Below are 23,690 nucleotides of genomic sequence, written 5' to 3' on the forward strand. Positions count from 1 at the left end.
TTCCCCAACTTTCATCCCTTTCGAACCACTCTTCCTTGGTGTTGCATTTGCTCTGTCAGTCAGTGTAAATGACCAGCTTCAGAGAGACCTAACTACCAACGACTTCGGCTAGAATTCGTTGAACATGCTACGATACAATGACGATTAGTTTTCTAGTGATTTGTCGTTATCTTTATAAAATCTGCGGTTAAACATCCACCCTAGACGGAAAGTGAATATCCTACATTGCATTGGAAAAACTGCGTTTACCACGTAACAACGGATCTGCCCAATAAAGGGTTTTTAGAATGTCACAGGACACGTAAAGAATAATTTCATAAAGAGAAATGGAGCCATCTTCTCAAAATTCACTGCCCAGGTTCAGGTATATTTTCAGTATACACAGCAGTCGGTCTTGAAGAAGTTGTTCCTTACCCTACAAAATGTCTAAATTCTTTACATTCTTACGGCTTACCACCACACAAGCCGATTTTGTAAGTAGGAGGTGCCTATTATATTGTTCCGTAATCTACACCTGCCAAAGTTATCCAATGGGACGCGATTGGTAGTGAACATTTTGGAAAAGCTGTTTGACTGAAGCTATTAATTGAACTGGCTGTGGCATAGAAGAAGCGGTCTTAATATCGACAATCTCCATGATTTATTGAATTCTTTTCGATTTCCAACGAGTCCAATTTCTGGTAAGAGTTTGCTTTGGCATGTCAATAAATAAAGTATAGTGTCAGATACTTAGCGTGACTGGAGTTGATTTCAGTGGAAAAAGTTTTTCATATGACCAGCTGTACGTGGTGGCTCTTCCGGTATTACTTCAATACGAAATATTTTCGTGAAGGAAAATATACAAAAAATATCTTGTAAGTCCTCAGTTAAAGGTAACCTATCGCCTTAAATTGATAACTGCCCCCGTGCGAAGGGGACGAAGTAGGGGGGGGGGGGACGAATTTTAAGGGATGAGAATGAAGGTAAGCTATTTGTTTATATTTGCTCAGATAAATTACTTCCTACGGCTACGTTATATATCGATGTATTTCTAGTGCTTTAGCTCTCATGGTTTAGTGGCTTTTCGTCCTGAGAGTTGGCAATACTAGATCTGTGATTGAGTTATGAAGTTACGGCTCTTGCCCCTCTCTTATACCTGATCAGATTTGATTATAGGTCGATTTTATGATACTTACAAATTAGTGACAGATGATGATTTAAAATATATTTCATCGTTGAATTTCCGGTAAATACAGGGAATGAAGGAGATTATTGGCTAACTAAATTTTGGATGTAACAAAATGACTGAGTGCAATAATGGCCTTCTTCTTTTCTACTTCGTCGTCGTTTTCTTCTTATGACATCTCTTCACAGAAGGTTGGTCTCCACCTCTGTAGAGTACTGGTTAGCCCTGTTACCTGTCACCCTCAGAATGCTGGGCTTGATTCCCGGTACTGCAAGAAATTTAAGATCGGCAGGAAGGGTAGTGTGTGGTTAAAATTACACATGCAGCTTACACCCATTGAGGGTGTGCTCGAAACAGCTGCACCACCTCGGAATGAAGATATGAATGGCTTATATTTACAGAAGGCTGGCGATCAGCTTGAAGTAATTTTTACTGTGTTTTCCGTATCAGAGTCACTGTATCGTGGTTGTCGAACCACTGCCAAGCCCAGGATAACCCTAATACTCCTTGTTCACCCACATTATTCTCAAGTTCTGTCTTCCATCTTAATTTAGTCTCACATGGTATTTCTCTCTGAAAATCCTTCCTTTATGGCCCTTGCTGTTGATCTCTCCGACATTATTGCAATATGGCCGGTCCACTAATTAGACAGATTAGTTTTAGACTTTATACATCTCAACTTTTGTCCTTATTTTTCTTTTAGGTTGTTTCAGAGGGAATAGTAATGTTGTAAAATTGTCTGAATTCTCTAATTTATTTCAAGATCTGACTCATTCCTGTTAGTTAACCAAGTTCAGAATTTTCTGAATCGAAATGTATTCCTCAGCGAATACTCATTTTATCCGTCTGTCCTTGATAACAGTGTAAAATTTGTTTCTTCTTCACGTTATACGTTATATTTTAGATGTTTGTGTCCTTGTGCTTACTGCCATTTGTCGTTGTATTTCATGTCGCGGCTCGTATTATGATGTCCTCAGTATTTGCTGGCAATTTACTTCCGCACAGTCCACTGTGGGCTGTTCGTTTGTCTTACTATCAGTTCTAGGACAAGGTTAGATAACAATAGGGAGAGAGGATATTTTCGTCTCAATCTGTTCCTGTCTGAAGGCGAGGTGACTTTTGTCTTTCAAGGAGTGCTGATGCTTCTGATCCTTTAATAAACCTCGGAATGTTAATCTATTTACGTGGTTACTTTTCTCGACACATAGTTTCGTATCACAACAGGCACTAGTCAGAATAAACATGTTCTCAGCATAATAAAGTAAGAATGAAAACAAAGACAGAAGGAGTGAAAACTTCAGCAAGTTAAACCTACTCACATGTGGAAAAAAACCAATTAAATTTTGTAAATTACAAACACTTAAGACTAACGATACAACCAGCTACCAAAAAAATCGAAAACAGAATCACTGCAGCTGTTCAAAGCAATCCTTGAAATCAAGAAACTGAACGAACTTTTGACCAGCACTGCACTACAGCTTTTCCTAGAAATAATACCAGTAGCAACTTACGCACTATTGAATATTTAAAAGGAACTAACTTTGATAAACTTGAGAAAGAGCCCACAGCCTACTTTTCTAAAAAGAACTCTATGGCTACAAAAATTCGCATCACTCGTATAACGTACCATTTGGTGAAAACCAGAGAACTCATGATTATGCTGAACCTCAGAAGAACGCCGGCCGTCCCTGCTGTGTTACGAGAAGGTGAACATAACGCAGCAGTTAATGAACGTAGTTTTTCGTGGCTTATTGTATCAAAATAAATAAATATATACGCTAACGGGATTAAAGCCACTCATATAAATTTAACAAAGCTGAGACTTCTTTGAATTTCCGTGCTGAATTCAGACGAATGAATGGAGTTAAATTTCACACTGAGACACGAATGCAAAAGGCTAAAAATTTATGTATTCTACCACCACATACGCAACCTAAGACGTTATCATAGAATAAATATTAGAAACATAACTGTAACCTCTGTGGCAGCGATGTGGAAAATACACAGAGCTAGATTGTTCAGTTAGGACAAATTCATTTCAAAGTAACGCTAGTGATGATAATCTTTAATAACATATGATTTAATTGTTTTGAATAAAATTATTTTATAAGGAAAGCATGGCCTAAGGCGACATGGGCACCCATGATACAGAGAAAACAAAAACAATCCCTCGGAAGTTCGAAATTTAGGATGTTGTAACATATGATTGACAAATAGTACAGTGGATCTTGAAGGACTCGAGGGAGAGTGATTGATGGGGGTCAGAAGGGTTCAATGCTGCGTGATGGTCAAGAGGAGGGAGAAAGCAAATTCCATTATGATTCATGGAGTGGGGGGTGAAAATCCAAGTAGGGAGGGTGGCGAATAAGAGCTAGAAGGGGCTCCAACAACAAATGGACTCACAAGCATAGTGTATGGCATGTGGGATGATAATAAAAGTCAGAAGCGTGCTCAAAATCCTTGGGTATCTAGACTGTTGTAAATAATGCGGAATATGAAGGGAAAATGTACGCCTCCGGATCCGAATTTATGTGTACTCAGTAAACAAAGAATTCACATAATTTTAATATTACAGAGTTGTACAGAGTACTCTAAAACAACTTTTTCTGCAAAAGTGACATGGAGAAACCGAAATTTCGATGTGCATAATTATAATTTTAGTAGGTGAAGGTTTGCTCTCATAAAATCTATATATTTAATACACAAGGCTATATTTGGACGGCTATCGTGCGGTTTCCACTGAACCGATTTATACAGCTCCCTTTTTAAATGAAGGGCTTTTGTGTACATATAACTTACCTCAGCGTTTTGGCTTATTTTAAATTTCATATATCGTTATCCCTATTAAAATACAATTTTTCCACACGGAGAAAATGCACTAAAGGCTTTTATGATTGCGTATTAAAAATCAGGTATGATTCCTCTTACAAATGCAAGGTTAGTCACTTTTGACTTTACATAATTAATTGTATTTTTTTCAGTCTTCTTTCCTCTTAAGTTTCGTTGTTTATTCATTATGAAATAGCTTACTGAAATACAGTGGCGTATCGAAATTGTTTTGTTTATTGTAGCTAATGGAGAACATAAAGGACTTAAATGAAAAATGAACCTAAAAGTTAATTACCTGTAATGATAAAAGCTTTACTCTGAATAAAAAATTAACTCCAGTGTAAGTAGTATGAAATTGGTTACTTAGTGTGTAATGAATGATCTTAACGTGTAGTGGGAAACACGGTCACTTATCGTACATCAGGTACCGGCAAGAGATCTCGGATTATCACAAGATGTTGGTACATTTGACTAGATATCAGGATAATTTCTGGGAGAGAAAATCTAAGCGTTTGTTTGCAGCAAGCGCGTTGAATTTGCTGAAGTGTGGATTTATAGATTGTGAGAATCGTCTTCTTCTCCTCACGAGTGTAAATTATTGAAACTCGTTAGCTGTGGGCTCAGTTTATATAAAAATTACATTTGTTTTCTCATTTCGAGTCTGTAGCCAAACTGCGTTGCGGAAATTTACTTTCTCTCTTACAGTTGAGGAATTACGGCATTGTTCCCTTATATTCCTTTTCATAGCCCAAGCCAATTCCTTCCACCTCCTTATCCAATTTCATTCACCATCGCTCATTTAATCTTCATTAGCTCCTCAAATAAGGAAGGGCATCTGGCCGTAAAAGATGGCAGATAACTTCATATCAGCATGTCCCCGACGCCTTATCAGGGAACAGGACTAAGGGATAGACATACATGAAATCCCTTGGTGATATTAAAGTCCTGAAAGTCATCATGGAGAAAGATTGCCACCTCATTAGTTTGTGGATTAACGCAAGATGTTCTCATTACTTGGGCCCATCCATCTACATTATAAATGAAGATACCTTTCGATTTTTGTTCAATTTTGGAATGGTTGTAATGGCATCCCTGTTGACTGTGACGGGTTCAAAGAACGAATAATAAATCAGATATATGATTGCTTGGATGATTTCGTGCAACATTCAGGCACAAAAGTGGCAGATTTGTGCTCTCCACCACATCTATCCGGCATCATCCTGACATTCTTTACATGCTTATAATTGTTCTCATTGAACTGCATATATAAAGTAGTTTGCTCTAATTTGTAAGAAATACGTGAATTAGATGCATACCACCTTCAAGAAATTGAAATAATAGGGATAATGGTCGGAGCTCGCGGTACCATATCTCGTCACTTCGTCGCCACATGGAAGCGCTTCCAACTCCCAATGAAGCTCATCCCCGAAATCGTGACCCTCGTCCTCCGAGCCTCCATCAAGATAATGAAGCACCACCTCTACAGCTAGATTTGAATTTTCTTTCATTAGATATGTTTTACCTTGTTATTAGCGGCAAGCCTGTAAATACAGGAGGTCTTTCCAAAATAAATGGAAATTACATACATATATATCTGAGTTTTTATGTACATTGCTTAGAATTTAAAATGAATGGTATTTCTGTGTCGGTCAAGCACACAATGGTAAGGAAATGTACATTTTAGTTTATCATCTCTCTATGCGTGTTCGCACATCACGAGAAAGTTGCTGAAGAGAAAAATGAAAACCTACAACCGGTTTTCCAGTCATTGACCGGGTCAGGGATGTAATGAATAAAACATATATAGGCTGTTATTACAATGGGGTCGCCACTCCCAAGGTGATTTATTCATGAGTGATAAATGTTATGAAATGATAATGGAGAGTTGCTTTAATGAAAGATGACAGGGAAAACCGGAGTACCCGGAGAAAAACTTGTCCCGCTTCCGCTTTGTCCAGCACAAATCTCACATGGAGTGGCCGGGATTTGAACCACGATATCCAGCGGTGAGAGGCCGACGCGCTGCCGTCTGAGCTACGGAGACTCTTTGCTGAGGAGAATTTAATTAAAATCGATATGTAAAGTCGGAAAATGACATTCCGAAATCTAGGCTATAAATAATTTTATTCACGCTGAATGAAACGGCAGTTTAAGGTAAAGCGAAAAAATTAATTCTCAAATATCTATATTATTAGAGGTCGTATCGATAATTAGTACATAACTAGAGTTATATAGAATTAAATTTGTGACCATTTATGTATAATATATTTTTTACAATAACGCATATGATAACAGAGATATTCGTGAACTTTGATTTTTTGTTGTTAAGTCCGTATCAACGCCGAGCCACTAGAAAATGTGTGAACATAATTAAATGCAAATCGGTACGTAAAGTCAAGAAATAAGGCGCTACGGTATAGGCTATAAATAATTTTATTCACGCAGGATGCAATTATAGTTTAGGAAAAGGCACCTAAAATTTAATTTTTAAGTACCCATGTTAATGGTCCTATCGAAAAGTACTACATAACAAAAGTTATAGATAATACAATTTCCAATCCCCGAGAATTACCGTACAAACTCGTTACTTAGTTGCGCTGCAAATTTTGTTTTTGTATTGCATTTCATCCAAAACATTTTGGTTACAAATTAGTTTACAGTTTACTTCGTAATATGTATCAAAACGATCAGTATCAGGCACCAACTTCTCCGTGATGTACACTTAGATTGTATTTCTTTCGTTGTACTTCCAGGAACTGTCGTGTAATATCAAAGTTCTAGGTTACGTAATAGTTTACTTCGTGCTGTGTTTAAAATAATTATCAAGTAGCGCCCCAAGATTAAACTCCATCATCATAAATTACGTTTGAAGGTATTCGAAAAATGAAATACAATTGAATTGGAAAGTTATGTGAACTTTATTATTCAAAAATTCTATAGACTTCCTGTTAATAACTCAACGGAATTAGTTAATAGGTTAGATTGGTACAATTTCAATATAAGTACAATTTCCATCAAACTTAGAAAACCCGCTGTATTTCATTCTTCAATGTTAGTACCACTTACATGTGACCGGCTGTGGGAAAAGTGAAGCTGCGTCTTTGTGAATGTGAAAAAGAATAAATCTCTTTCTATTATTTCGCAAGAAACTGTCCATTTTACATTGCTAAGTGAGCGATGCTTCTTTGTATTTCGCATTGTTATAAGTTTTACATTGCTAAGTGAGCGATACTTCTTTGTATTTCGCATTGTTATAAGTTTTACATTGCTAATTGAGCGATGCTTCTTTGTATTTCACATTGTTATTAGTTTTACATTGTTAATTGAGCGATGCTTCTTTGTATTTCACATTGTTATAAGTTTTACATTGCTAATTGAGCGATGCTTCTTTGTATTTCACATTGTTATAAGTTTTACATTGCTAAGTGAGCGATGCTTCTTTGTATTTCGCATTGTTATAAGTTTTACATTGCTAATTGAGCGATGCTTCTTTGTATTTCACATTGTTATAAGTTTTACATTGCTAAGTGAGCGATGCTTCTTTGTATTTCACATTGTTATAAGTTTTACATTGCTAATTGAGCGATGCTTCTTTGTATTTCACATTGTTATAAGTTTTACATTGCTAAGTGAGCGATGCTTCTTTGTATTTCACATTGTTATAAGTTTTACATTGCTAATTGAGCGATGCTTCTTTGTATTTCACATTGTTATAAGTTTTACATTGCTAAGTGAGCGATGCTTCTTTGTATTTCACATTGTTATAAGTTTTACATTGCTAATTGAGCGATGCTTCTTTGTATTTCACATTGTTATAAGTTTTACATTGCTAAGTGAGCGATGCTTCTTTGTATTTCACATTGTTATAAGTTTGAAGCTCTCTTCGCTAAGCTCTGGGACTTTTCCTTGAATTTTAAAATGCTATTTATAATAACGCCATATCTCAATGAACCACAGGATGGGGGCATGGTAGTCTAAGTACTATCTCTTGTATTTCTCTGTAACTAGTTGATGGATCCATTGTTGAAGCACATGCGGTACATTTTCGATCACATGTAATGGTACAGTTTTGATCATAGATGCTTGCATTTTTCTCACTTCGAATGTTTATATGAAATGGTCAGTTATGCCCCTTATGAAGCACATGCGGTACATTTTCGATCACATGTAATGGTACAGTTTTGATCATAGATGCTTGCATTTTTCTCACTTCGAATGTTTATATGAAATGGTCAGTTATGCCCCTTCATTGTTCTTCATTAAGTTGATTATCGAAGAAAAATACCCTTGCCTAAAATTCCTGAGACTTCTTCAAACAGTCAAACCAAAATGAATTATCATCCTGTCGCCGAATGACTTCAGTCAGTGCTAATTGAACACTACATAATTCAACCATTATGGAAACAGCTTCAACGTCAACTTTCAATGCCACAAGCACTGTACCACGCGATGAATCTATGAAACATACCTTTACCTGAAAAGAAATCTACGCCAAAAATCCCATTTAATATCAGATCAGCATTTTTAGATTGTTAAATTCAAAATGTCTCTTTGTTAAGAATGACAATAGCGCAAACATAAATAAAAAATAACCGGCATGTCAAGCGCAATCAATCTTCAAGTGATACGTCTTAACGAGAGCATTCGAAGGAAAACCAGTGAGGATTTTGTCATCTGGATTTTAACTGTGAGAATTACGTGATAACAGGACCATGAATTCAATGCCAGGACTGAAATGCGTGGTATCATGTAATATGTGTTGGGAGAAAAAAGAAAGATGTAATTTGAGTATGGAAGATGTGTGTGACCCAAATGGTACCTTGTGTGATCAGAATTGTGCCGCCAACCGTACAATTGTGATCGAAGACAGGCTCTTTTCTTTTATATGACTTTTACAACGAGGGTTTATTTAAGTACTATTATGAATAATTTGTACCATTGTGGCTACTTCATTGTGAATGTAAAATAATGCTGATAGTACCCCAAGTTAAGTTTGAGTGCATGATTAATTCAATTTCGATCGAAATAAATACCATTTTACTCCATACTAATTTTAAACCATAAGTACGGTGGTGAGGTGGAATTAAACTCGTTTAATAAATTAGTTCTTAATCGTGCATTTACAGTATACAGAAATGATAACAAGAGTTTTGACTGAGGTACTGGGAATATTACTTGCATTTACAGTGTCGTATTTTTCTCTGGCAGAGTCGATGTAGGTCATAAAAATGTTGTAGAATTTTGTCACATAACGGATTTTTTCGGGTACCCTGCTTCTAATAAAGCAAAATAATGCCGTGCCCGTTATATGCCAATGTATGATACAAAAGCGTTTTGGGATTGGAAGTTTTACCAGTGACATGGAAAGGTATTGCCACTATACTCTTTAGAGGATCATTACAACACGGGATACCAATGTTGTATTCTATCCTACTTTGTTTCTAGCAGAAGTCTTTCACTTCTTCAGGGTCATCCATAGCCTGTAACAACCTAGACAATATTTGAAATAATCTAAACTGTGAATTGGCATTAGTTGTTAATACTTCGCCCTGGATTACACACCTTAGGGATATTAATATGGATTTTGAAGCATCCATCCCCTTGACTGAATTTTTAGTGCACTGGTCTTCGATTTAGTTGGTTCTGGTTCGAATTCCGGTCAGTTGACGGTCACAAAACTGGTCCAAATCCATATTAAATATCGATCCCAATAAACTGGGACTAAGGCCTGATAGAAGGTGAATAAGAATTATTTTGGAAATACAGTCATGGTTGTAGAATTGGACGAAATATTAATTAAAATTCACTGCCATGATTCCATAAGGGGCAGATGAAATTAGGCTGGAATTATGAAGTATACTGACAAAGCCTTGTCACTGTTTATTAAGATAAATATTTAATTCGATGAGGTTTCAACTTATTGCGCAAATACTTTAATCGCATCAATCTAGAAGTGAGGAAATATCTTTAACAACAGTCAATATTCCTTCCATTAATTTTCCAGAATGTGTTTGCAGGCATTATGGAGTAATTTGTACGACGATGAACAGGGATATATGGTGAATGAAAGCCTAAATGTTTTCAGTGCAGAAAGGGGTCGGGAATAACATTTGTGGCAAGTAATTGAGAAGAGATACAGGAGCTGTTATATGTTATGGTTACTTTTTACAGATGTATGAAAGGATGAGTAGAGCTTGGAGGAAGTTGACTGTTCTGAAGGATTATGGTATCTGTTGTAGGTTATTCAGAGTGCAAGTATTTATACTATCATATATTATTTGACAAAGAGCTGATATTGGAGATATTCTTGCTTAAAATGGATCAAAATAGTCAAAAGGTGGTTTATTAATGAATGAATGACTCGAATACTCTTCTCTACCAGTCATGGATGGCCACCAACAGGGGAGAGTGTATTCATTTATTGTGATCGTAATTAATACGTGCAGTTAGTTTTTATAATACATGATTAAAAGTAATCCAACTAAGAAAATGTTACAAAACTTTTTAGGTATATTTAGACAAGGCTGAAGTATTTCATCTTTGTTGTCCATAGTTTATATGCATGATCTGCTGAAATATATTAAGTAAGTTTCAGAGGGGGATTCAGTTAGGTGAAAATGTAGTAAGCAGTCTGGCCTATACCAACGACTTGGTCTTAATTGCAGATTGTGCCGAAAGCCTGCCCTTTAATATCTTGGAACTTGAAAATAGCTGCATTGAGTATGGTATGAAAATTAGTCTAAGATTAAATTGATGCCAGTAGGTCAAAAACCAGGGAGAATTGAATGTAAGATTCATCATCATAGGTTGTTCTGCCATTCGGCAGGTCCAGTCATAGCTGTGACCTCCATCTCTCTCGATCTTGTGCCCTTTTTTTCACTTCTGCATAATCTTCCTTTCTTTTTCTAATGCTGTCTAATAACTGATATCGTCTCCTTCCTCTTCCTCGTTTTCCTTTTATCATCCCTTCAATTGCTACTCGTAGTAAGGTGTTGTGTCTTACATTATGCCCTATCCAGTTTTTCTTCCTATTTTGGATTACGGACATCATGCTCCTCACTTCCCCCACTCTCTTCAGAACTTCCTCATTTGATATTTTATCTTCCCACTTTACACCTTCAATTCATCGCCAAATCCACATCTCAAATGCCTCTATTCTTCTCTGTTCTTCCTTCCTTAATGCCCATGTTTCAGCGCCATAATGTAAGATTGGGGATACAAATTTGGAACAGGTAGATAATTTCAAGTATTTAGGATACACGTTCTCGCAGGATGGTAGTAGAGTGAGCGAGACTGAATCAAGGTGCAGTAAAGCTAATTCAGTGAGCTCGCTATTACGATGAACCGTATTCTGTAGGAGGGAAGTCAGCTCCCAGACGAAACTATATATCGGTCTGTTTTCAGACCAACTTTGCTTTACGGGAGTGAAAGCTGAGTGGACTCAGGATATGTTATTCATAAACTAGAAGTAACAGGCATGAAATTAGCGAGAATGATTTCTGGTATAAACAGGTGGGAGCAATGGCAGCAGAAATCCGGAAATAATGGCTGAATTAGGAGTGAACTCGATGGATGAAGACGTACGCATTATAACTGTGCTGTAGGATAATTAAAGTGCACCACAATAACACTGGGCAGATAAAACATCTGCACTGGCTCAATAACTGAGCTATTACAGAGACTACTCTGCTTGAGTGGGGTGCCCTTGTCAACCTGGGATATTATAGACTATTCCAATATTTATTTTTCCTAGTACCTATTAACAATAAGCGAGATTTACGGAATTTTCACATATTACATATGTTGAAGGTATTAACACTTTGTTAGATCATTCACTTACTGAAAAAGGGGTGCGATAGTCGAGTGATGTTATCATTGGCTTTCCGCGAAGGAAGCCATGGTTCGAATCCCTATGAATGTTTCGAAATAAAATTTGACGTCCTTGTGGCTCTAATGCACAGGTGCTCTGATCAAGACATTTACAGCTTGCTTACTTACTGCAATAATGATTAACACATTTTCTAATTTATAGATCTTCAGAATGCAGAATCTCGTCTTTTCTCGTTTATCGCTTGGCCTCTGATCCCAGTCACTTGAGCTGAGAAAGAAACGCATGCTGCAGGAGTCAACTCACCCCCCAAGCAGTTTCCTTGTCAGTCTGCCACGCCCACAATATTCGCGAGACGCAATTTCCTGCCAACGGGAGAAATGCAATCAGTTATCGCCTTACTCAAAGAGAGAGCGGCTTACATTGCATCCACACGATGCTGGCATCTTCAACAATCTTTGTGATGCAAATCAATATGAGATGGAGCTCTGGTGAGATCGACAGTTACCACGCGTCGTCGCCTTCAAGAATGACAGGCAGAACAAGTGGTATCTCTCGTTCGGCTCCCATTGTTCTTCAATGCAAGACCAATTGCAGTAAATAAATAAGTTTCTAGAGCTTCAAATCACGGATCTGAGGAGTTTGCTAATGTGTCAGCTGCTTGGTCCTCCAGTGTTTCACTCTTCTTCCGGAAGCGAAAAAATTCTTAATGAGAACTACAAATGGTAGTCAATGGCATCAGGTTATAACAGTAGCACAAGCATAAATGAATATGAAGTTGCATGCACATTTCCAGGTTTATATTTCGGTACCTTGACTCAGAAAAAAATGGACGTCGATTAACAGGGATACTTGAGGGGATAAACCATCTACTTGAAGAAAATAGTGTTTGAAAGTGTGGAAATTATCCTTGTATTTGTGTTTTCGTGATTGTACTTTTGTCCACATTGTATTGTTCCCTCTTTCCATAATGATCTCTTTTTGTGTTCATTCTATTATATGTTCCTATCTTTTATGTATGACTTCATATGCCCTAGATTTCCTCCTGTAAATTACTTAATTATGACAATTTATAGTAAAATTTGCGCTCTATATTTTAGTGCTTTTCCATAAATATATGTTACTTTCACAAGTTTTATCAATTATAATGTCGAAATTTAAACAAAAATTTTAATTAAACAATATTCCTGCAACAGATGCAGATTGCTCAAGGACAAGGAGTACCTTAACAACAATAATGGTTATAGATGGAGTATATACATGAGATATTATACATTTAACCCCTGTAAGTCGAGAAAACAAATATGATTGGACGTCTTTTACCCTAAAAAATATCCACTCAAAATTCACTGATGCAAAGTAAAGTATAATCTATCGATTTCTCAAGTTAAAAAGTGCAACGCAGGACCAAAATCACAGCAACGCCTAAATCCTACAACGAACATCAATCATCAGTAACATTGGTGATGACTCAAATATAGGACATGGCTGTAAAAGAAACAAGGCAGTATAGCACATAATAAAATACAGGGGCGTAAGACTGAATATCACCAAACACACCCGAAGTTTTCCGCGGTATTATTTAAATCACGTTAAATAATGAATATTAAATTAAAGGTCGAAAATCGTGTGAAAAATGCCATGGGATAATCTTACTCTGAATATTTCAGTGTGTGTCCACACGCTAGCATATTATCTTACATTAAATATTAGTGGATTGTGGCTGTGTATAAACGTAGCCGCTCGATTGAGCTTTCACAGGACTCAGATGCTCGAAAATATCAAAATTGGTATAAATCTTCGTGATATCAGGATATCGAGAATTATCAGAAACACACGCTAATAATCCATTGTTGAAGCTCAAATTAAATATATTAAAGATTCATCATCGTCAAAAATGATTGACTATGGGAAGTCAATATCCTGTCCCTAACATCATAGCTTGAAAAATGTCACCCTAAGAACAAGTACCAAATTTACATAAAGGAAAACATTAATGTTGACTTAGCTTTAATTTCCCGTTCTGGACTGCTGGATTGATATCTAAGTCAGGTAGCTTCATATCTTAAATCTGCCAACGTGGTCCTCACGGCAGAAGTTTTAATGTCTATAATGAAATCCATCCTCGATACAAGTAAGTACCTGAAATTTCTGTTCATTGCTCAATTACGTCTGTCTTAACTACAAACTCGAAAAGAAGTGGGACGAGTTACGAGAACTCAGTCTATTTTATATGATCTGACCGGAAACTTAAAAATAGTGGTTCGAACCACTAATTTCTCTTCACATGAGCAGTTATTTCACCATACGCCAATGACGATTTAAAAGGTGGCTATCCAATAATATTGTTAAATATTGCGGAGATTTTAACTTTAAATGTCCCACAATTTCCTTTGATGTTAACTGTGCTCAGATACATGATTCAGAGGGTAGTTAAACGGTTATCATAACCAAGACAAAAGATGGTTTCCATTTACAAGGCCTGTATTCGTCCATATAAAAAGCCACTTCTAGAGATAGCTGTTGAAAGTTAGGAATTGAAATAGATCAATGCTCGTTTCAGGGCTGTAAGAAAAGCAAAGCAAAGTCATCTCCGTACAGGCCATGAAGGCCCGTGGAGTGGTGGAAGGTAAAGGCTTCCACTGTCCGTAACCTCGGCATCTGGCGGGATTGAGTAGTTAGTTCTAGGCCCTGCCACTTTTGCCTCCAGGAATTAACCTGGTACTCATTATTCGGATAGGCAGAGTGAACCTCAGGGTCATTTGGACCTTCGAAAGTTTAAATCTCTTTCCTTAAATTTTCCGAGGTCCTATTGGGGAATCGAATCCACGTCATTCCAAGTCAACCGAGCACGTCTTTACCGCCTCGGTCAGGCAGCTCCTGTCTCACGGTTGTGGTCTTGATTAAAATGCATGTATATCCAATTCTTGTACCGTTTTCTCAACGGGGTCATTCATACTTTATTAAAAACTATATTTTTGTAAGAAATAAATCACTGATTAACTCCTCTTCTTCTGTATGCAAAAACAAATCACCGCCACACTGCGAATTCTTGAAGGAATTCAAATATGAATTTGTGGAAAACGTGATGTGATAGGAATAAAATTATTGTATTTTTAACTGTTTAGGAAAAGTCCACTTAGAAATATTTTTTGTCGTTAGATATAGAAATCCATGCAAATACCGTCATTATCCTGAAAAATGTAAATGTTTAAAATGACTATAAAACATGACTCGATAGAAACAAACGTACTGAATTTTTAATTATACATAACAATACGTAGAGGCATAGGCATGGACATTTGTTAAACATATACATCAATGCAGAACAGTGTTATTAGGCTCCATTTGAGTGTCATCAGGGTACATGGTTTCAATATCTAATGCCTGAGTGATGCTGTTGTCGATCGTACTAGTGCTTTTAAATCTGAACTGCGGTTTCCACATGAAAAACGTGATTTACTTTGGAAGGCTGACCAAAAAATTTATGTGCTACGTAATGTGCAGAGGTAGGAGAGCATATTCCCAGTGGAGGAGGCGATGTCCGTATTTACCTTGTGCTATACGGCCCCCGCGAGGTGCCCGAAGGAACCGAAAGGAATCAACTTAACGGTCAGCTCACGTGCACAAGATGCTTACTTTATTGAGGCCGCTCCTCTCACACATTCTACAGGCGCTCTCCAACACGTTTATTGCTGGACTAAGATTCCGTGGCATATGCGACGCCTCGACCCATCCTAAACTGATTTATACGTTCCATTGAGCTTCACACATATTCAGCTCACCACCGTCTTAATACACAATGATGGACTTAGAGACTGAACGACTGCGGAATATTTACATTCAACATTGCTTATACTGCTCTGCTCAGAGGTACAGGATCATGGTACCTGTTGGATAAAGTTCAACTCTCAGGACGGGCTGAGTGGCTCAGACGGTTGGGTTCGATCTCAACAAAGTTCGGTGCTATTCGAATGTACTCCAGTACTAGACCACCACTGATCTAAAGGTTGTAACATTGTCCGCTCAGTCCGGCCAATTCAGGAGCTGTTCAGGTGAGAGAAAGGGAACCAGATCAAAAGTGGCAAACATTACAACTGAGAAATGAGAAGCTTCCTGCTGTGACGAACTCATATTCCAGTGCCCTCTGATCATCTGGCTCGGCTGAATTCACCTCGGCACTAAAATGTCTTCCATTCTTTCATATAACAAGATACATTATCATGTAATTTTATGTTTTGATAAAATATTTTGTAATGTCTTCTTGAAATTCCTTGTTGTATTTTTATGTAATATTATTTTCATTTAATTTCGTTGCCGTTTCATTGCAGCGTAACGTCCGCCTTCTAGGCTGAATTGTCAGTGTACTCGCCTTCGGTTCAGAGGGCCTCAGGTTCGATTTCCGATTAGGCTTAGGACTGAATATAGTTAATTACTTTGGCACGATGACTGGGTGTTGAGTTCGTATTAATATTTTTCTCTGCATGTACGTACATAAAGCATACCACACTATCAACCACCCCAGAAACACGTCATTGGGACTACATCCCATAACATGGGGTTGGCATCCGGTCATAAAACTAGGCCAGATCCGCATCAAATGCCGACGAAAGGCGTGAGAGAAGGGCTAAGAATAATAAGATAACTTAAGCAAATCTTGCCACAGCAATATAATTCCTTGGGTTCCGCCCAGCATGGCTGACGATATGTAGGCCTACTTTTTTTCCATTTGCCAATTTTGTCTTTCTCAACTGGATCTTCGATCCCATCTGTCGCTCTTAGAAGATTATCTCCGACTTTAGCCTTGTTTGTGATTGTTCGTAATCTTCTTATATCGTAAGGGTCAATCCCTGAAAAATAGTTAATTCGATATTTGGGACCGTATTTCAGGATACTTGTGATAATTCTGCAGCTCTCGTTGAACCGACTTGTACCAAACTAGCTGGCTTATTCACTGGCAGATCAGTAGGTCTGTCAGTATTGTTTCCCCAATTGTTTGAGGATGTTAACTTCAGTTTGCTCCCTATCCATAATCCATAATCTAGAGGATAACTTTTGTGTGGAAGGATGTAGGTTTGATTTCTGGTTCAATAGCCTTAGTTGATGAGTATGAGAGGGAATTCACAAGAAAATCACATATAGTAGATTTCACTTCTATCTCCTATCCTCGTAATTAGTATGAATAGGCCAAGGAATGAGCAGATAAATAAAACAAACTGAATAGGAAAATACATCAATATGACTCACTACTCATAAAATAACTTCCCCTAGATGCTCATTTCAATCTTAACTTTTATCTCCATGCCATTTACTGTAGCTGTTCTTGACAGATTGATTTTTGTACGCTTATGAAGGAACTGCATTTTGATTATCCCTCCAGCATTTATGCCATCCAGCGAAGATGAGTGGAAACAGAAGAAACTTAACACATCATTATCAATTTAAATCAGTTGGTATTGTGTTACTGTTAATCACTTTTAAGTGCTTAGGACATTGTAGGAGAACCACACTTAGTAAAATGGCATCAATAAAATTATTATTATAATTTTTTCTGTAACGTGGCGTAGGGGGTTAAATACAAACACAACACTTATAGCGTTAAATTTAAGACTAAGATTTTTATTAACTAAATTCTCTTTGTTTATAAAGGCACACTAGGATCACAACATACATTACGCAGTGCGCAGAATTACACCGGTTCGAGCAGTCTCAGCTCCCATTAACTTATTCACACTGGGTGTAGACTCTACCGCTTACAAACTAAAACAGTCGCATTAGACACTCTTCCACTACTGCGACTTATACTGTAAGTCGATTTTACAGTTAATCTCGCCGTATGCCATCACATCAACTTATTTCACCTCGCTCACAATACAGACTCAGAATCCTGTAAGTCGTACACTATCTGTACACTCACAACATAGCCTCAGATCCAGGGCCAGAACACTCACAAGTTGCACTACTCCGCTGCACAGAACCAATGAACTCTGAAGGCACAGTAAGTTAGTACACTCGCACGCAGAACTAAACTTCACACAGAAGCTGACATGACCGGGCGAGTTGGCCGTGCGGTTAGGAGCGCGCGGCTGTGAGCTTGCATCCGGGAGATAGTAGGTTCCAATTCCACTGTCGGCAGCCCTGAAGATGTTTTCCGTGGTTTCCCATTTTCACATCAGGCAAATGCTGGGGCTCTACCTTAATTAAGGCCACGACCGCTTCCTTCCAACTCCTAGGCCTTTTCTATCCCATCGTCGCCATAAGACCTATCTGTGTCGGTGCGACGTAAAGCAGCTAGTAAAACAAAGTGTCATACAAATACTGACTCCTTAACTCCAACTGAACTGAGCTAAACTGGCCGGCCCATATTAAAATAGGGAAGCCGGCCCCTCCAGATATTTTCCGAAAGGAGAAGTATCTAGCGTCCTCTCTATTCTAAATTATCTTGGTTCATCTTCTAGTTTTTCTCACACCTTCAGGAGGCCTCCAGTCAGATAACGGGGTTATGGGATAGAGGGGTGGCCCTGCGCACTTGGCTCGTTCCGGATTGGTTCGTCCCACGCCAGTCAACATCTGAGTAGTAACGTTAGCGGTTTGGCAGGTAAGCTGATCCATCGTGCTCCTCTCCAACGTCTGAACGCAAAAGAGCGGACATCACCACATTATTATTATTATTATTATTATTATTATTATTATTATTATTATTATTATTATTATTATTATTACAATGCTGATGATGAACATCGCACTTGAGTTTCAGAGCATATCGGGGAGCAGATATTTGCTCAGTTCATTTTCTGGTGAGAATGCACCTCAATCCAAAGTTGAAGCACTGAAGAATAGAAATCACACGGCCTTACGCCACTGAAAATCTTAAAGAGATAGACATCTCCTATAGCTTCACCCTGGAACTGTGGAATAGATTAGAGCCTCTTGCCCAGTTATCTGACAACAGATATGGTGAAGAAATCATTGAATACCAACAAAAAAACGCAAGAAACAATAATCCAAACGATATCTTAGTAATTTATTGACGAGCAGGAGCGTGCAAAACAACGGAGTTGTCAAGTGGAAAGAGGTGACGAACACAAGAAAGCTGCCAAACGGTTTGCAAAAATTGACCATCAAATTAAGACTTCTTGTCATCGTGATACGAAGGACCGGTTGCCGCGGAAATGTGCAGACTTCGAAAACTCTCATCTGGACCGTCAACGGGATGATAGGGTGATCCAAAATTAAATGTTCCAATTAGAAATAATAGTGACAAACTTTTGGTAATCCAGGCCGACACGATGAGCGGTCTGGAAACATACAGTTGTGATGAACAGGGACAAAATGATGAATGTGATGCTGATACCACTAGCATCTCAGTAAAGGGAACGAATAAGACAAAACTCCTTACTTCGACGAAATTCCAGCGGATCGAGCAAAATCAGGTGGCCACCATTTTTCTGGAACACTATCACTCTTTTTAATGAAAGCTGGTTATGGAAGAAGATCCCAGAATACCGGAGGAAAAGTATCATTGTAGAACTGACCAAGAAAGGTAATAACTAAACGGTGTGATTTGATGCAGCAACACACTCCTCTCACTTTCTGGAAATAATTTCTCTGCAGTATGCTGAGAGAATTTAGTAGTGCCATTGACCGAATCCTTGAGGTGTGGTAGATTGTGTTGTGAACAGATATTCGTCTTACATAACATAACTGAATAATGTATCTAACACCTTAGACAGTTATTTATAAATGCTGTTTTATGGAAATTTTTAAAATGTATGGTGAAATACAAACTTATATCTCCGTATTTATAAATATATACCTTACCTCCTCCTGAAGCTAAGAGATACGCAGCCTTTCATGAAATCGTTATCGATCAAGAAGAGGAAGAAGCACACGTGGTGGAACGATAACTGCGAGAAGACCTTAGAGGATCGTCAAAATACCTGGAAAAAGTATTACTCCTCGAGAAAAAAGAAGATGATTGGAAGATGTACAAAACATAACAAGCACAAACAACAAAAATAATACGCAGTGAGAAATGCAACTTTGAAAAGGAACTAATGGACAAGACTGAACAAGACTTTCATAGAGGTGAGACCGTGAATACTTAAGGGATTTTAAAACGAAGGTGCAAGAATACAAGACACCTTCCCTTTGCTTTCTGAGGAAAGATGGAACTCTTGAGACATCAATTGAAGAAAACTGCGATATCTTAACTAAGTATGACTTTCTAAACTGTGAAAAACCAGACAACTCCATCAAAAGAAACAAACCAGTGAGCCAAAACCTGCCATTTTCTCCACCGAATAGCTATGAAATCAAACGCCACATAAAGAGACTGAAAAATACTCGTAGCAATGCTCCTGGTGAAGACTCTATGATTGCGGAATTGCGGAAACATGCCCGGAGGAAGCAATTGACATCCTACACCAAACCGTTCTAGATATATGGGAAAATGATCAACTAACACAGGACTGGAAGCTAGTATTGATCCATTCTTTACACAAGAAAGGAAATACAAGAGATGTGAACAATTATCGTGGTGTTACTCTTCTGCCAGTAGCCGGCAAGATCCTGTTACTATCCAACCTTGAAAGACTAGAACAGCAAGTTGAACACAAACTCGGGGAATGCCAAGCAAATTTTCGGAAAGGCCGATCAAGTGCAGAACAAATACTTAACCTAAAAAACATAATAAGATACCAAATACGGAGGGGTCGAACCTATATACCAATATTTGAGGACTTCAGGAAAGCGGGAATTCAACAATGTTGGTTGTATCTCGTACCTGAAGATCTGTAGGCCTTAGAAAAGAGGAACTCTAACCTTCCCTTGTTAATGAAAGGGCCCTGGGAGCATTCGGCTTATTGTAAAGTTATAAATCTTGTTATCAATTGTTATTTATAGTGATCGATCACCCACTATTGTTATCTAATTTCATTTCTGATCTTTCGGAATATAACTTGTTCTTGCCTTCCCTTGCAAATAAAAGGGTCAGCGACAATTCAACAACGTTGGTTGGTTCTCGTTCCTGAATGCGTGTAGGCCTTAGACAAGAGGAACTCTAATCTTCCGTTGTTACTGATGGGGCCCTGGCAGCATTCGGATTGTTGTAAAGTTACAGTTCTTGTTATTAATTGTTATTTATAGTGAACGATCACCCACTATTGTTTTCAATTTTGATAGAAAGAAACAAAGGAAAGAAAGAGAAAAAAGAGAAAGATACTATATAAATGAGGGTTATGTCCTGCCCTAAGGCCCTGCCGCCTCTTCCTCCACCCCTGCGGGCGGCTGAGATAATAAATAATAATAATAATAATAATAATAATAATAATAATAATAATAATAATAATAATAATAATAATAATAATAATAATAATAATAATATCGATAGAGTTGGCCATGCGGTTAGGGATGCGCAGGTGTGAGCTTGCATTAGGAAGATATGGGTTCGAATCCCACTGTCAGCAGCTCTGAAAATATTTTTCCGAGGTTTTCGATTTTCACACCAGGCAAATGTTGGAGCTGTACCTTAATTAAGACCACGGTGGCTTCTTTCCCACTCGTAGTCCTTTCTTATTCCATCGTCGCCATAGGACCTGCCTGTGTCGGTGTAACGCAAAACTACTTCTTGTAATAATAATAATAATAATAATAATAATAATAATAATAATAATAATAATAATAATCATAATAATAATAATAATAATAATAATAATAATGAGAGGACCCGTGCTGCTCCGCGGCATTTGTCAGATAACTCTTCTTGATATGCATGTCGTAGTCATATTGCTTCTCCTGCCATTTTCAATGTTTTTATGAACATTTAATAAGAAGCGCGTTATGTTATGACGCAGTTCGTAGTCAGAATTCATCCATTATGACGTCATCCTGTCGTCTGTTTGGTAGAAATCTATCCATGCATTCGCTTTTTTTATCCTGCAATTCTTGATGTAATGTTAGGCATTGTGCCGTAGAAAGCAATGGTATATTTAATCGCAGTTTTTCTATATAAAACCGTTGTCTTGTGAGTTCATAGGTTAGTCTCGAAGGTGTGTTTTCTGCCAGGCAGAGAATTTGTTAAAGATACATGGCCCTCACTCTTCCTAGTATAGCTAGGTTATCCTTCCCAGGTAATGTCTAAGGCTTATGTCATGATGGGGTCTATTTGTACGTAGACTTTTTTCTCTTAGCAGCATGTGCGTTAATAGGAACGCTCTGCCATCTGTTGAATATATTTGGTAACTGGAAAACGTTAGAAAATCAAATAGTATCTAGCAGGGAATAGAATTCTTCCGTGATCAGAGGAAGTGTATACTCTCTGGTTTGACAGGTATTAATCAAGCATGGCTGCATGCATTGACACTACTAAGGATGAAGATTACATACATCAGAATACTGATGAAAGTGTTAGTCGCTTAGTAACCAGCTAATTACAGAATGTATTGCGGGTTAGGGTAAGCCTTCGCCTGCCATTATTGGAGTGATCATTTAATGAATTGGTTTTATTATTACTCAAAGTTGGCTGAACTTAGAGACCTATCAATGTCTCATGATTAACCGGCAGGTAATTCCGAAGAGAATAAAACAAAGATGAAGCAACTCGGTCCAGTAGAACAGACGGATGAATTTGCCGAAGCTGTTTTTAGTAAACTCCTTAAATGTAGACAACCATCATCACCTTCGTAGCCTCAGCTGCCTAGTGCAGGCGTTATAATTTGACGCTATCTTGTTGCCTGCCAGTTTCGTTGTTCCGGCTTATTCTATATCTAATAGATGGGAAAATAAACAGTCTCTCTCGTGGGCTTCCATGGCGGAATTTTTATTAATTTTGTCGCAAATGTGTCGTCAGGGATGTTTCATATGCCGACACCGTACTTCATGGAATGTCGAATGGAGTGCTTCCACCTTTTAAAAATCCGGCAAACTCAGCGGCGTTTGAACCCTCCATCTCTAGATCCGGGGGCCGATGCTCTACCAGAAACCCACACAGGGAACTAATATTCCTAAAAACACCGGGTGGAGTGTTAACGGCCAAGCTCTGCATACGACACCGATGGCTGTCCTGAAAATGATTTTCTGTGGTTTCCCATTTTCGCTTCAAGGCAAATGCTGGGACGGTTGGTATTCATAGGCCACAGCCGATTCCTTCCACTCCCTTATCTAATTTCATTCACTATCATTCATTTCATCTTCATTAGCTCCTCAACTGATATTGGTGTCAGGAAGGGCATCCTGCAGTATAACTTATCTCATCTCTGACCCCGTATCAAGAAACTAGGCTACGGACGAGGATACAAACAGGACATGAAAATGAAGATGGACACACGTCTGATATTTGAAAATACAGTAGCAGAAAATTCTACTTCTTGAGGCAGAAAGAGGAAGATTTACTGCCGCTGTTCACATTTCTTTAAAGCAATGATAATATTCGTTCAATTACTCATAATTTCTCAGGTACATGAATGGGAAGAAGAATAGCAAGAAGATATTAGATTTGGTCAACATTGTTGATAAATTTGAAACGCTGGTAGAACAATAAATTATTGAAATATTCTGGCATGAAGACATATGCTTATTCATATCGCATAGAGGCAAAATTTGAATTTCTACATCACATACAGAGATCTATGCATTCCATAAAATTACACGAGGTACTGACAATCACTACTATGATCAATAATTATATTTATATTTACGGGAATATTTTGTATGCTTAATTATAAAAGCCGACAGATACGTCATAACCATAAGCGGAAATGTTGAACAAAACGAAATTTTAATGAACATGAATTTGCAATAATATTAGTTTACTGGTACGTCATAACCACATATAAGTATGTGCAGCAATGTGAAGCTTTCGATTTGAAA

Source organism: Anabrus simplex, chromosome 1 (genome assembly GCF_040414725.1).
Source record: "Anabrus simplex isolate iqAnaSimp1 chromosome 1, ASM4041472v1, whole genome shotgun sequence".
In the NCBI taxonomy this organism is placed as follows: Eukaryota; Metazoa; Arthropoda; class Insecta; order Orthoptera; family Tettigoniidae; genus Anabrus; species Anabrus simplex.